At 41.4% G+C, this 14,939-nt stretch overlaps 1 protein-coding gene across 2 annotated transcripts in view; it reads left to right on the top strand.

Annotated features, from left to right (window-relative positions):
- Positions 1-14,939, top strand: part of CHRM2 (cholinergic receptor muscarinic 2) — a 135,943-nt gene that overhangs the window by 21,707 nt on the left and 99,297 nt on the right. Inside the window, exon 3 of one of the 2 annotated variants that reach the window (XR_012906703.1) lies at positions 4,724-7,765. The exons of the other annotated variant lie outside the window; for it this stretch is intronic. The gene's annotated coding sequence lies outside the window, so the exon portion shown is untranslated. Of the gene's footprint in view, positions 1-4,723; positions 7,766-14,939 lie in introns of those variants that run through there. 2 annotated transcript variants of the gene reach the window in all.

The raw sequence follows: 14,939 nt of genomic DNA, 5'->3' as shown, positions 1-14,939 counted from the left end.
TTATCACAAGGCGTGTTTTGCCACTGAAATCAGTTATTGCCTGTCAGAAGCTGCTATTGTTTTCTAGCTCCCAACAGAGGCAGGGCTTGGCTTGTGTTTTGTACGTTCCAGACCTCTTCCTCTATTCAGTGCTTATGGATACTTACAGGTACTGAAGGATATTTCATTTGAAAAACCTATCTCAATTATAAGGAAGGCTGGGAAGAGAAAGAGAAAGAAGAAGATTCTCTTAGACTATGTCTAGACAGGCTATTTCAGGATACTGGAAGTATCCCGAAAAAGCTATTCCACATCTTGAAATGTGCCTATTTCGAAATAGATTTCAAAATAACGGGTGCACTATTCTGGTGTCCATGTAATCCTCATTCCACAAGAGGTAAGGGACATTTTGAAATTGGGTGCTGTGTAGACAGTGCCAAATTTTGAAAGAAGCTATTTCAAAATTAGATGGTAATAGGATATGCAATTTGTGTAGCTTAAATTACGTACCTGATTTCAACCTATGGGTGCAGTATAGATGCACCTTCGTCGACTTGCACTGCTTTGTAAATGTAATAGGGCTAAGGTAGTCATATAAAAAGCAAAAGCCGGACACTAACACTCTAAGTAGGTAGGGGAGTATCCTTTTCCTCTCAGGTTCTTAAATCCTGCAATGTAAATGTCCCCTTCACATGCCTGACCCTTCTCTGCACCCCACTCACAGTTACTGCACTTGCTCAGGGCAGACCAGAGTTCAGAGGTACATCCACAGAGTTCACCTCCCATCCTGGATTGGGGAAGGTAAAAAGGCATCTTACTCACTCCTCTGGTCACTTGCCATCCACCTCCATTCTGCTTTTTACTGCCATTTTTTGGCTGCTTGTCGCACCTCTCCACTGCTGTCCTGTTGGCTGCTTATCACACCTCTCTTCCACTGCCCTGCTGGCCTCTCATCACATCTCTCCACCGCTGCCCTGCAGGCTGGCTGTCACCATCCACTGCCATCTACCTCTTGGCTGTGACTTTTGCCCATTAGTCCACAGTGATTTCAGCTCCCAGTGATTTCACTCTTAGCAAGCAGGATAGAAGAAACACAACTCCAACACAATTAACGTAAGAAAAGAGGCTCTTTATGAGGGACGTACAAAATATAGCCTGCCAAGCCACCCGATACAGCCCACAGCCAGCGGGAGCCTCAGACATGCTGGTTAGCCCTGTGATGGCCATGTATTGCTGCAAGCCTGGGTGGAGGGAGAAAGTGAATTTTTCTCCGCTCCCAGCACAATCTCGCAGCTCCCATTGGGTGGTTTCTAGCCAATGGGAGCTGACTGTTGGCAGGACAGGCAGCATGTGATGTACCCCTTCCCCTTCCACCCAGGCTCACAGCATTCACAGCAGCTGCTTTGAGTGGTCTGCAGTGGTAGGGAAGGCAGGGAGCCTGGCTGAAGAACCTGCTGGCTAGGAGCTGGCCAGAATCTCTCTCTGGCATCCAAGCTCCTCCCTCCCCCTCAACCCTCTGTTCCCCATTTTGCACTCCTACCCCATTTAACACAAACCCTCTGCACCTCTGCTCTTGCACCCATACCACCTCCCAGACCCTGCACCCCCTCCAACACTCCTCCTCCTGGTCACAACCCCCTCCCAGACCTTGCACCCCAATTCCCTACCCCTGGTCATAACTAAACTACCTGTAACCCCCCACCTCCCCGAACTCCTGTTCATAACCCCCTCCCAGACCCTGCACCCACTCCTACATCCCTCCTCCAGGTCAGAATTCTCTCCTGACCCAAACCCCCTCTTGGATCCTGCACCCCAGTCTCCTCCCCCAGGTCACAACCCCTTCCTCTACCCACACTACCTCCTAGATTCAATATCCCCTCCTATACCCCTGACTCTTACTCCAAGCTCCCTTCTGCACCCACCCTCCATCCCAGACCCCACACCTCCTCCCTTAATATCATAGAAGAGTGTAGCCCTCGACCACTTACTAAATTCTTGGAGTGCCCCCCCCAATAAAAATATTGTCCACCCTTAACCTTAGGTCTTAATGATGCCTGTTTGGCTCTTTTCTTTGAGCAGTGATGGGGACCAGGTCGAATCAGTCCAGGCAAGGAAAGATACGCAGCCTCCTGATCAGAATGACCTTCCCTCATACCCTCTACTCTTACTAAGCTCTGTAAGTCAAGCTCCTGCTTAGCAAGATTCTTTCTGCTAACTGAGAGCTGTTTCTTTTGGAACAATTTAGCATAGTCCTAGTTTTCTGTATTCCCACAAAATTACAAACATTGGCTAACCATATTTTAGCTATCCCTGCATTTAATACAAACATAGCTGGTGTTGAGTCACAAATTAGGTTGATTACAATGAGCAAAATACCATTCCATTTACTGAATATCTAACACATCTAAGCAAAGCAGGAGCAAACAATATTTACATAGGCACAGCCAGGGTCTCTCTTCCCATCCAACTGGTTGTAAGGGAAGCATTCTTTCAGATTCTGCTTACATCTGTGTGTATAACTTGTTGAATACTATGCAATGACAGTGTGTAGTTCTGACTGGTCTCAGCAGACTCCTTTAAATCACATTTGGCTATAAAGTCTAGCAGTACTTTGCAAGTAACTTGCATTTTGGTTTAAATATATGTACTGTGTACAGTCTGTAAATAATAATATCAAGTTGTATTTTTGTGCGTGGTGTTGTGTGCATTTTTTTTAATGCTGCCTCAGCAGTCCAAATTCTGGTGGGTAATTTCCTTTTGTAGCTAGAATTTGCATGGTCACTCACACAGGTAGACCCATTGACACCTGAAGGATTACTCACATGAGTACAGGCTAGTAGTTAAAGTAAAGGTTGAAGAATTGGATTCCTTAATTGGACATAACATGTCAAAGAATCATAGAATCACTGAATCCTAGGGCTGGAAGCGACCTCAGGAGGTCATCAAGTCCAGCCCCCTGCCCAAAGCAGGACCAACCCCAACTAAATCATCCCAGCCAGGGATTTGTCAAACAGGAACTTAAAAACCTCTAGGGATGGAGATTCCACCACCTCCCAAGGTAACCCATCCCAGTGCTTCACCACTCTCCTGGTGAAATAGTTTTTCCTAATATTCAACCTAGACCTCCCCCACTGTAACATGAGACCATTGCTTCTTGTTCTATCATCTGCCACCACTGAGAACACCCTCTCTCCATCCTCTTTGGAACCTCCCTTCAGGAAGTTGGAGGCTGCTATCAAACTAGAATTTTCTGCTTAATAGGAGTTCTCTCCAACCCCTGGCAAAATCTGATTTTCACTCTGTATTTCATAATGATGTAGAAGAAACTTGCAAATGACAAGGCAGTTGAAGTTGTCATTGCTCTTTTTAAAAGAAAGTGTGTGTGTGTGGAAATCTCTAATCACTTATTTCCCTAGTATTTGGGGAAAAAATCACTGTACAAATTAATAATGAAGTGTATGGGCCAGATCCTCCATTGTGTGCGTCAGTGGAACTCGGCTGATTTTACACCACCTGAGCTTTTGCCCCCCAGTTCTAATTAACTACAAAAGTTTTTCAGCCCAGCTCATGTTGATTACACTGCTAGCCTTCCAGAGGAAAACATTTCTGTGTACACTCTGTCTTGGGACATCTCATTCAGGAAAATTAACTCATTTTGCTGCTGATTTCCATCAGCATGTTGCCGCATTAGTAGAATGTAGCAGTGGATTAATTAGCTTTGAATGCATTGGTCTCCATTTGGAGTCTTCTGTAATGTAAGAAATCCAGGGAGTGTGCTGGACTTGTTCACACAGTACAATTTCTGAGTTGTGATTTTGTTTTCTGCACATAGGAAGTGAAGTAGCACTTGTGATCAAACTCCCATTCACCAAACGGGACAGCAGTCCTAAAATCTCAGGCTACGTCTTCACTGCGAGTTCTTCCAGCAGAAAATATGCTCATGAGGGACTCATTAGCATGAGTCATGATCTCATTAGCATATTTTCTGCCGGAAAAAACTGGCAGTGAAGACAAAGCCTCAGTGTTTTCCAAGACAAAGTCTAGAACTAGTATGTACTATTGTCTCAGTCTTTCTTCCTGTTTCTTTGTCATCTTACTTTTCACTCCCTAATTCATATATGAGAGTGGGAGATATTGCATCACTTACAAAAATCTTCTAATTTCAATTTCAGGTCTGAGTTCACATCTTGGAATGATGTGGCTCTTCCTTCCCAATAGTAATTCATTACAGTGATTATGTATCACGGCTATTGAATATTATGTATATTTTATTTAACTACTGCATATAATAATAAATCAGAATTGATTAAAATACTGTATAGCAATATGACTATAGCTTTTTAAGATAAACTCCCTTAAAATTAATGAGAGATAATACGTAACATCAGAGGGAGGGAGAAAATAAACACCCTGGGCGGGGGAGAAATTATGTATTTTCAGCTCTAATATGAAAAGTGATGGATGCTAAATGAATTCCAGGGAGGCCGTCAGGAGGCTATTTTATCTTTGCAAAAATTTCCCACCAAAACTCTTTCAATGAAAAAAAAAAAGTTTTCCATTAGATGAACTTTTTCACAGAAAGTGTCTGTTTTGAAAATTTTAATTTTTTTAATGGGAAAACCAAAATTACAAAAATCAGAACTTTTTGGCTAAATCCCCCAAATGTTGGGATTGTCATCTTTTCCTTTATTCAACTAAATGTCAAAAATTTCTGCTGAAATATTTATCCAAATTTTCCATGCAGAGGGGGAAGAATCCTACTTTCCATCCAGTGACTACACATGCCAGGAGTTGCAAAGGAGAAGGCTCACACATTAAATGTGGCCAGATTGGGTGACTGGAGAAAGAAGAGAATGGAGGGAAAGGGGAAAGAAGTAAATACAGAAAAGGTTTGTGACATAGTGGCTGGGAGAGAAGATGTATTTGTTATTACTGAAATACGTCCTGAAAAAAGACTTTGGGCCAAAATGTTAACATTTTAGTGAATAAAATTAAAGTGTAATTATTCTGAATGGTTTATTCTGTGGAATTTAGCCTGTCCTGAACGGGGATACAGTTCCGAATGACAGCCTTACTCTAGTAGTACCAAGCCATCCATGAAGTAGATCAACCACATTACATGAATAGCAATTAGTCTACATTTTGAATTCCTTACTATTTACCACAAGATAGGTAACTTTCCATACTGATAATGACTAATATAGGAAATTCCTCAAGTATACTAGACCTATTCATTACAAATAGAGGCTTTGATTCTGTGAACAGTTAAACATATTTAACTTTGAAACATGACTATCCCCCTTGACTTCAGTGTGATTATTCACATGATGGAGTTAAGCGTGCTTGCAAATTGGGACCTTCACTTCTTTTGTGTTGTAGAATCACTTGCAATCTGATCTCATTTTCTGAATTTATTCATCAAACATAAATAAGTGCTGAATAATTTGGAGCCATAAGTTTCCTATTGGGGCTGTTCATTAAATGCTTTATTTGACTAATTGCTATTCATGGACTGTGGTTGATCCACTTCATCGGTGGCTTGGTGTTACTAGAGTGAGACCTTCATTGACAACGGTATCCCTGTTCAGGACAGGATAAATCCCCCAGAAGTCAAGGCATGTGCTTTCGTACTGAAGTGGGGCCTGACTGAGCGAAATATTTGGAACTTGGGAACAGTGAGAAACAAATAGCAAATCATAAAGTTTAGGATTGAAATTTCAGACAAGGAACCTGCGCTAAAACTAAGGAAAATCTTGGGATTTGCAAGCATTTGTGCAAATGCTTGGCAAGTGTTCAAATAATTGCAAATGATGAGTAGTATGATACTGTACGTCACTGTGAACTGAGCCCAGTCTCTGCATTTGCTTGTAAAAATATTAATGAGCCTTGGTTTTATTGTGTTTAAGAGTGCTACATTTGTGCCAAGGCTTACTGGGGCTGTGCCCTGACAGTTGTAGGCTTGTCAGTTCATAATCCCAACACTTCTGGGCTCCCCGCCAGGAGCCACTGCCCACCTCTGAAGGCAGCAGCAGTGCAGAAGTAAGGGTAACAATACCATACCATGTCATTATTGTCCTTGGTAATGACAACAATGTCACTGCACATTCAAAGTCATAACAAGTTTAAAATTCAAAGCGTTGCTTGAGCCCCATCACCTCTTTCATTACAAATTAAGCACCAGTGTTTAACTGTTCTACCAGCTTTAGAACAAACCCGTGATTTAGAGGGAACAGATGGGAGCAAGAGGGAAGAAAGAGACTAAAAACATCATCTTTCCTTTCTGAAGAAATAACTCAATCTCAAGGTCTATTTTTCTGGCTGCAGCTGAAAGAAAATCATTACAGGGTCCTGGGGAGGTCATACATATTATATACAATCTTACACCCACACAAAAGCAATCCAACTTGCTCTGTTTTTCATCTTGGCCTCAGGCCAGCAAAATATTCTTGTATAAAAATGACAAGATCAAGTCTTTGTGCCTGCTCACTCAGAGCCAAAATGAGTGACTGACGCCTCCTCTTTGTTGTTTTGTATGCCTCCTCTACAGAGGCAGGGTAGGAAAGGTGTTTCCTGACATTCTGAATATATCTAGTCTAATCTAATTAAAAATGGAAAGAAGGAACTAGGAAGATGCAGCAACACTGTAATGCATCCATGAGTCGGATGATAGCACCTTACATGACTCCAGCAGCCTGCACAAATTTTCGTCAAGGAATAAATTAGCAATGACACCATCTCATTTGCTTGATTTCTGTCCAGTTTGGTTCTGAAGTCTCTCTCATCGACTCAACATCTTCTTTCCTCTTCTGTATGTTTTTTTTATTTTTTTAACCTGTCCTTTATTTTTGGCATTGCCAGAGGTTATCTTTGTTCCCATTTATTATTTGCTCATCTTTCTTCTGTTGCTATTATGTTTGTGGTTGCTTTTTATTTCATCCTTTATTTTCCAGATGCTTTGGCTTTTTATTTATTTATTTTCCTTCCCCCCCACCCCATTCCCCTGATGTTTCTTATCCATTTTGTCGCTTGTATGTTGGTTTCCTGTAGCTATGGCTCTCACCAGTTGTGATACTGGTAAACTTATCACCAGCTGTGGTGAGTTTAGAGACCATGCAGCTGAAGAGAGTGGAATAAGAGGCAAAAAGTAGCTCTGTGCCAACTTTCTGCTCTGCGAATTCTAGGCCAGCCAAAGGCCAAAATGGAGCTTGGAGGTAATATCCAGCAACCTTGGGTCGGCCCCAAACATCTGGAGGCAGGGCCACAAACCTGGCCCTTGATTTTTATTTCACTCCTTTTCTTTTTGTTTCCTTATCATTAAAAATACATTTTAAATTTTCCTTCATTTCCTGTCTTTCCACTTACGTCCCCTCGGCAATCCGCTGTGCTTGCTGGCTGCGGCAAAGCCAAGCTGGCTGAGACAAATTATTGCCCATTGGGAAGCCTTGGCTCTACATCCACACTCCTCACATAGTATTTCCTGGTTCATTTTGCTTAGAAGTGGTGGTCCAAAGCCCATTAAAGTCAGTGGAAAATAGCCCATTGACTTTCATGGGCTTTGGATCAGGCTCACATGTGTGCAGATGTGGTACTGCCATTTGGGCCACTTCACTGGGAACACTGACATCCCCCCACCCTCTCCTGGTCTGGGTTCTGGAGGAGATGTGATTGTTATATGATATAGATATTCAGCCTCCTTGTAAAGGCCTCTGGTTTAAGAATTTAAGTATATACTTGTCATCTAACTAGTTTCAGGGGTATACAAATAAAGAATTAAAATCACAGTTTGCCTGGGTATGTGTCTTTTCTCACTGTGACAGTCTGGCAACATCTACGTTGTGCTGTAGTTTGAAATAAGATACCCAATTTGAGCTACGCAAATTATGTATCTTATTTCGATTTTGCTTCGAAATAACCCCCTATTCCAAAATGTCCCTTACTCCTTGTGGAATGATGTTTACAGGGACATTGGGATAGTGAGCCTGAAATAACAGGCTTGCCGTGAAGACGCAGGATAGCTATTCTTAGATACTCTGGTATCCCAAAATAGCATTGCAGTTTAGATGTAGCCTCTGAGGCCTCATTTTTGGTGGGATATAATTGGTCAGATAATCATGTTATATAATATGTTAGGACTGGTTAGTTAAATTTCAGTAAAATGATTGGTTAAGATAGAGCTGAAAATATTACTATATAAATTAGGGATAAACAGGAAGTAAGTTAAGAACAAGAGAAAAAGGAACAAGGGGGAAAAGGAATTCATACTTGCAGGAAGCTACTCCTAATACACATGGAATTCTTTGTAGGCATCTGCTCCATTTTCCTCATGCTTGTAGTGCATATTCCACAAGGTGTGTCCAAAGCTGCAGCAATGTCCCAATTTACTTTGTGAGATGACATGATATTTATTGCATGTTGAGTGCATGGTGAGTGCAGGGTGGAAGTGCGGTGTGACATTTTGGCTACATCTAGACTGGCCCCTATTCTGAAATAGCCATGCTAATTTCAGACTTTGGAATAGGGAAATCCGCGGGGGATTTAAATATCCCCCGCGGGATTTAAATAAACATGTCCGCCACTTTTTTTCCAGCTTGGGGAAAAGCCGTAAAAAAGCATCTAGACTGGCGCGATCCTCCGGAATAAAGCCCTTTTCAAGAGGATCTCTTATTCCTACCTTTATTCCGGAGGATCACGCCAGTCTAGATGCTTTTTTCCGGCTTTTCCCCAAGCCGGAAAAAAAGCGGCGGACATGTTTATTTAAATCCCGTGGGGGATATTTAAATCCCCCGCGGATTTCCCTATTCCAAAGTCTGAAATTAGCATGGCTATTTCAGAATAGGGGCCAGTCTAGACATAGTCATCATGTTCTTGATTATCATATCAACAGGCTGATTGTATTCCAGAGAGTGAATAGTGATCCCACAATAGCTTGGATCAGTAGGTAGCCCCTTTCTTTGAAAAGCATACTAACCCAGGCTATTACTTAGGGTTGGCCTTGTTTGCTCTCGCACCTGATGCTGAATGTCTTATTGTACTTTCTAAACCTCTGCAATGTGGTAATTTGTAGGAATTGGTATTACAATGACAGACCCATTGAAACACTATTTTTCGCATTATGAAAGTTGAATTCCCTTCAGAATTACTCAGTGATAACCCATTCCCATACAATGTCATGACATGTCCCACAGCAATTCTATTAAGTACTGTTGGTGATGATCATGTGTTAGACAATGCCATACTGTAAAAGCCACGTTCAAAACACCCATGCCCCAAGTGACCTTGAAGTAGCCAGGAAGAAACCAGAATTTCCTTTTGCTTGACTGGGAAAAAGAAGTTAGCTTAATAATGTTTTAACCATGGGAAATTATAACTATTATTTACTGAAGGCTAAAATAAATGGAAATAACTTGTTCCTGGTATTGATTTTTGTTTGTTAGTTCCTTTTGCATTGTTAAGCAACATTTAATATATCTTCCCAAACAACCCTATACACAATTGTCTATATATCTGTCTGTCTGTTGATCTTTCCCTCAAGTTTTTTAGGGAAGGTCATTACAAAACAGGCGAAGAAAGAGATTTACAATCAGTAGCCTATTAGTATTGCTTTGTCTTGCAGTATCCAAAATGTGAATATCTGGCTTTTAGCACAATTTGTCTTTTATGTAAATTTCATCTTTTCTCCAGGTTCTGTTGCTGTCTCATTTATGGTATAATTAAAGGTTAAATGATTTTGCCATTCTACACATTGATGTTTAACTAACAGTAATGCTACGTGTGTAACAATATATGCTTTTGCCTTATTGGATAAGGTATTGTCTCCTCATGTTCTTCCCTTCTTCACTTTCGCTTTAGAGAGTTTGCTTTAGTAATTGTGCTTGAGGTTTTCCCTACTTCCCAGATGCTCTTTCTCTCTCTGCCATCTGTCAAGAGTGGCATCTAGCAGTTTTAGAGAAATAATTATGGGTTTTCAAACAAATGTATCCAGAAAGGCACCATGCCCCTGCAGAATGGGGCATAGCCTTTAACTCCTGAGCCTGACATCTGAGGCGAATCACAAAACTGAGTATGACACATGTGAGCGAGGCCTCCCCTGCTTCCTGTTCTCCTGACAGCCACCATCACAGATCCTGTCAGGCAACGTACTCTGCCCTCTTTGTAAAATAAAATCTGAGACCAGAATGTTAATGCCACCTACATTCTCCAAGGGATACCATTGTTCATATTTTATGAAAGTAGTTTAATGGTAAGCGAGTGGAGCATTTTGAAGCCCCTGACTGCACGGAAACCATAGTTGCAATAGCAGGAGATGTTACCCCTCGCTGATGAAGATTTATGTCTTATCTCAAACATGGCTAAGAAATGGACTGTTTCTATAATGGCATTTTTCAAGAGCGCTGTTTCTGCCAAGCCAAAATTTGTGATCGCATAATGTGCAAAGTGAGTCATGTAGCTGTTATGAATCTCTAAAGCCTGGCTTTTAAGCAAGTAAATTGACTTGTGGTATGCATATGAGCCTTCCATACAAGGATTCAGGTAGTTCATTTTACTAAACAGGGTGGCATTCCATGTGTAGAGTTTTGCATGAGAAGATTGGCCTTTCACATGACAGTTTCAATACTGACCTGCTTTATTAAGTATTTTGAGATCTACAGATGCAAAGCACCATATAAGAGCTTGGTGTTATTATTTTTATTATATTTACAACTGGTAAGGAGCAGGTAGAGACAGCAAAGCTACACATTTATATGTTATGCATTTCCTTTTGAAAATAGGACCACATCATTCCCTCCCCCCCACATACACACACTTGTTCAGAACTAAACATATGATAGAGGTGAGAGAATAGATTTATTACGTGAGGGAGTTATCGAGAAAGACTCCTCACCCAATGATCTATTTTTAGTACATACTGGTTTGTTGGTGGATGCCCTTTTCAAAGGATCAAATTTCTTTCCAGGGTACGACTGTATCCCAAATTTTTCTAAGTGTCATGTAACAATTATGAATCTCCAAAGCCTGGCTTTTAAGAAGTAAATTGAGTTGTGGTTTGCATATGAGCCTTCCATACAAGGGTTCTGCTGGTTCATTGCTAAACAGGGTGGCATTCTATGTGCCAGATAGTCTCCTCTTTATACCTGAACTGCCCCGTGGATGAAGTCTTAGCACTCCCTTGTAAGCCTCTGGGGTACCCAGCACTGGCCACTGTCAGCAGACAGCATACTCGGTTAGATGGACCTTTGGTCTGACCCAATATGCCCCTTCTTATGTTCTTATAGGAAAATATCACCCTGGAACCATCCAAACATATTGTTTCAGACAAAAGAGACTAGATCTGGAGTCTGTCCATTGTTTTCTTTTTATAGTACTTTTTGCATTTAATAAGCAATTATTGGACATGCTGGTGTCCTTACCTAATCATTCCAGTGTTAGTCAGTTGATTTCCTCCCTTGTTTTTTCTTGGGTTTCTTTCCTGAAGTGACTAGATAGGTGCCTGACTTATAGGGGAAATAATGTCTTGTTTTCAGTTTTGGTTATAATTATCTGAGCAGATTATTTTGCAATACGGCATGTACACAGTGACACACTAAGGGTTTGTCTACACTATCCCCTTAGTTCGAACTAGGGGGGGGTAATGTAGTCATACGGAGTTGCAAATGAAGCCCGGGATTTGAATTTCCTGGGCTTCATTTGCATAAAGCCGGCCGGCGCCATTTTTAAATGCCAGCTAGGTCGGACCCCGTGCCGCACGGCCACACGCGGCATGGACTAGCTAGTTCGGATTAGGCTTCCTAATCCACGAGGCATACAGATAGTTCGTATAGGAAGCCTAATCCGAACTAGCTAGTCCATGCCGTGTGTAGCCGCGTGGCACGGGGTCCAACCTAGCCGGCATTTAAAATTGGCACCGGCCGGCTTTATGCAAATGAAGCCCAGGAAATTCAAATCCCGGGCTTCATTTGCAACGCCGTATGACTACATTACCCCCCCTAGTTTGAACTAGGGGGGTAGTGTAGACATACCCTAAGTTATTGGGTAATGCCAGCATCACCTCTGAGATGAGCAATTTGATCATGTGCCCTGTCCCTTTTAAAGCTTTAGAATGATGAATGTTGGGCCTTATTGGTCTTCAGGCAAGTCCTGGCCCTTATAGAAATCACTCTTGTCTTGGACAGACTGCAAAAAGGATGTGATTCAGCACAGTGAAAAGCCCTTCAGTTAGAGTCCCCGTCAGTGAGTTCTCATTAGTTCAATGGTAGACAGAGTGTCGATATATACAATAGATTCTGGCTGGCCTCACAATGTAGGCAGAAATCCTACATCAAAAGTAGCCTCCAAGGGGGGAAACCTAGGCCCCACTGAAGTCATGGGAGCTTTGCCTTTGACTTCATGAGACCAGGATTCCATCCCACAAGCTGGTGGACAACTAATACTTGACAGTAGCTTTCTTCAGACTAAAATAGGATGAATCTCTGCAGGAAATTGGGTCCTTCCCCCTTAAAATACTAAGCAGGCTGCATAGCCATAAGGTATTTGACTGTTTTAGGGTGAAGTCCTGGCCTAACTGAAATCAGAGAGAGTCTTTTCATAGACTTTAGTGAAGTCCGGATTTTACTCCTAGTTTTTCAGATTAAAAAATGCTCCTCTGTCCTCTGGCTTATCCTTTGATTTACTACCTTTAACAGACATGAAATTCCTCAGACTTGGCAGAACCTGATTTTTATACAAGTAACTTTCATGCTCAGTGCCTCTGCTGTCAGTGCTGTGAAAATTATTCTTTCGATTCAGCTCCCATCTTACATGTAGGGAAATCGCTTGTATCACTAGGAAACACTAAATTGAATTCTTCACAGTTGTACCTTAGGGAAAGGCATGGTTTTTCAAAGCTTCTAGGGAACACCGATACCCACCCACACTCTCGTACACTTCAGCGGATGGTGCTTACCTCTTTTGAAGATCAGACCTTTTTAGGTAAAAAACCAACTACTGCTCCCCCTTCAAAAACAAAAACAAACAAAAACCAAAAAGCAAACCAGATATCAGAAATGTTTACTAAAAAAGCCAAGATGGTAATGATAATGGACTTCCTTTTATATGTTAACTTTCAGGTAAATGCAGTTATAAAAGACAGTACCAATTGATTGTCCAGTTCTATGCTTCACCCACCACTGAAATACAGCCACTTCTGGAGTGAAACATTTCAGAATGCACAACAATACTGCATATCAGCTGAGGGCAGGAAGGAAGAATACTGTATCTAATTGTAAAACTGCAGGAGAAATTTAAGACAGAAGAATGTAATTACCCAACTTGTAGAAAAGTACCAAAATATCTGATCTCCTAAGGATAGCATGTTCACTTTCTAGAAAAGAAGAGGTCCTTTGAGCCATTCATGTTTGTACACAGTATCATCTGTGGGCTATGGAGATAGCTATATCAGGCCTTTAATAGTTGAAATTGACCATAAGAGGGGTCTTTAAGGGAGCCAGTAGGGAAGAAAAGAGAAGAAAATTATAAAAATAATTTATTTTTCACATAGCCTTTGGAACTCATGGCCACAATCACACTGAGGCCAAAAATTCTACAAGATTAAAAAAAGGGACATTTATTTGAACAAAGAGAATATGCAGTTATAATAGCAAATCTTTAACTCCCTTTTCCAAGTTAAAATAAACAAACTCATTTCCAAGGTTTTGGAAGGAATATGAACTCTCCTGGTTCAGGGACTATGCCAACCTCTGTCTGTTGGGGAAGGGTTGGGTTTTAGACAAATTTTCTAAGCTATCCCATGGCTCTCTTCAGAGAGTTTTTGATCCCTCCTCTGAAACAGCCGGTGCTTCCCAGTGTTGGAGGCATGGGATATATGTCTCATTGGGTGTGTCTAGACTACAGGGTTTTGTCGACAAAAGTTGACTTTTGTTGACAAAACTACCTTAACTACAGTAAGTCGACAGAACGTGGCAGTTTTGTCAACAGCGGTAAACCTAATTTTACAAGGAATAATGCCTTTTTTCAAAAGTACTCTTTCAAAAAGGCGCTATTGCATGCAAACTGCTTTTTGGAAAGACAGCATCTAGACTTTCTTTCGAAAAAGCGGCTTGCTTTGTTGACAATACTGCTTGTAGTCTAAACGCTCTTTTTCGACAGAGGCTTTGTCGACGGTATCTGTTGACAAAGCCTCTGTTGAAAAAGGCGTGCAGTCTAGATGTAGCCATTCTGTGCAATGGGGAGCCTAAAGAATCCCCTCTCCCCATTATCTCTCCAAGATATTGAATGTACGTTGAGAGCTTTCCATTTATTTTCCATCTCCAAAGAATTGACTGTTCTAGGCATTCCTTGATGAGTCTGTCTCTTTGTGTTGTCATTGCTAGTCCAAAAATGCTGAACAAATGCTTTCTGATGCTACATATGAGGCTAATATACTCTGGTAGTGACAAGACTATAAGTGAAAGTAACTGAATGCAACATAAATTACCTTTTTTTCAGTGCTATGGTATCTTACAACCAGTCTCACGACAGCATATTTGAAGGATTTGTTTACAGTCCATCAAGGGCTGGCGATGAGGCAGAGGAAACACCTGAAAAGAAAACAAGGGCAGGGAGAACATGAATTTAATCTTAATGTATCTTCTGACTGCACTACTATATTATGGAAGCAGCTACTAGTTCTCCCAGACTTTCTGCTGCTGATTGCTCTAGTAAAATTTTCACTGGACAGATTGATGCCCATTGAAAATGGAATAAAAACCCAGTAAATCTACATTCCTGTTGTCTGATAAATTAATCAAGGGACTGCTGACACTTAGTAGAAAGCTTTAAAAAACATGCAGCTTAGTAGCAAGTTAAATGATCTGATACAGGTCTGGGCAATAATTTTTGAAGGGGGGCCACTTCACAAATTTCTAAAGTGGCCCCAGGGCCCCAGTCAGAATGGGCAGGGCCATGGCATTTCTCATTCTCCCCTT

Source organism: Pelodiscus sinensis, chromosome 1 (genome assembly GCF_049634645.1).
Source record: "Pelodiscus sinensis isolate JC-2024 chromosome 1, ASM4963464v1, whole genome shotgun sequence".
NCBI lineage: Eukaryota > Metazoa > Chordata > Testudines > Trionychidae > Pelodiscus > Pelodiscus sinensis.
The sequence above is the reverse complement of the archived record's forward strand: the minus strand, read 5'-3'. Positions and strand labels throughout refer to the sequence as shown.